The 1,225-nt window shown below is 29.8% G+C and overlaps 1 protein-coding gene across 1 annotated transcript in view; it reads right to left on the reverse strand.

The window, feature by feature from the left end:
• The window catches only part of LOC100160001 (phosphatidylinositol 4,5-bisphosphate 3-kinase catalytic subunit delta isoform), a 10,403-nt gene extending 10,138 nt beyond the window's left edge, over positions 1-265 (reverse strand). The window contains exon 1 of the mRNA XM_003246984.4: positions 25-265. The gene's annotated coding sequence lies outside the window, so the exon portion shown is untranslated. The remainder of the gene's footprint in view (positions 1-24) is intronic.
• Between the last annotated feature and the right edge of the window lie 960 nt (positions 266-1,225).

The following is a 1,225-nucleotide window of genomic DNA, read 5'->3' on the forward strand; positions in this document are numbered from 1 at the left end:
CAGTCTGAGATGTATGCAACTCACCTTATTTACTAAAATAATGATTCATTAATGCATGCATTATTACACGTTAATTTTGTTATTATATGTTTTAACAAGTCTTTTTAAAGGGTGTCAGTCAACGCAATTATAACGTAAGGCGATAATTATATTCGGATTACTGGAGAAGTATTGAGTATTTTCTAGTAGGATTACAAAAACATTAAAATATCATTATTATCATCGCGGAATTATCATTTATCACTGCATAATTGTATTAAAAATTTTTCACTATTTGATTTTGATTATTATTTATTGTTCGTTCTGTTTTTTTTTCCTCTCCATAATTTCGAAAAAAACTATGTGTGTGCCTGTATGTTCTGAGGAGGACTGTGGATGGTGCACGTGGTCACACTGATCCAGCCTCAAGTGGCATCTATGTGCGTGGATCGGGCATAAATGCCGAATGTAGTGATGGGCAAAACGGGTCATTTGAACGATTCGGGTCGTTCGGATCGGGTCATTCAAAAGACCCGTTCATGTGATTCGTTCATATCGTTCATATCGTTCACGCGTCCCGCGAACGAATTAACGAACGACTACCTGCCTTCCTACTACACAGTACACATGATTCGCAAAACGGGTCATTTGAACGATCCGATGTATTACTGCATACATCATCTATTATGATTATCCGTCATTTTGAATACATCAAAATGTAAAATACATGCCAAAATCCCACCAAAATTTGAATTCTTCTTTAAAATATATTTATTTATTATTGTCTTTATTATAGTATATTATACATTAAGTTAATGATTTAAAAATGTTTAACAATAAAGGATTTATTTGATATTTATATAAATTTGTTATTTGTAAATTTGTACACCCAAACTTGATGCTATTAAGATAAGAGATTTATGACATATTTTCTAAATCTGTTAAATATGTTACTTACTTTATTAAAGTATAGTACTGTAGTACTATAGTCCATGAAAAATATAAGAATATAATAACTGTTGCAAAACTGGAATTTTATATTTTCCCAATAATACTTATATTTTAATCTCACTAGTACTCAACAAATTATTTGCCTGTCTTCAATGTGAGTACTGAGTTGTGACTTTTTCAGTGAATGTGTGGTGATTCTTAATTCTAATTTCTTAATAATTCTTAATTCTAATAAATAATAATAGTAATTGTACAAACATTATTATTATTATAATTAATTACAATGTCTACGCAA

Source organism: Acyrthosiphon pisum, chromosome A1 (assembly GCF_005508785.2).
Source record: "Acyrthosiphon pisum isolate AL4f chromosome A1, pea_aphid_22Mar2018_4r6ur, whole genome shotgun sequence".
In the NCBI taxonomy this organism is placed as follows: domain Eukaryota; kingdom Metazoa; phylum Arthropoda; class Insecta; order Hemiptera; family Aphididae; genus Acyrthosiphon; species Acyrthosiphon pisum.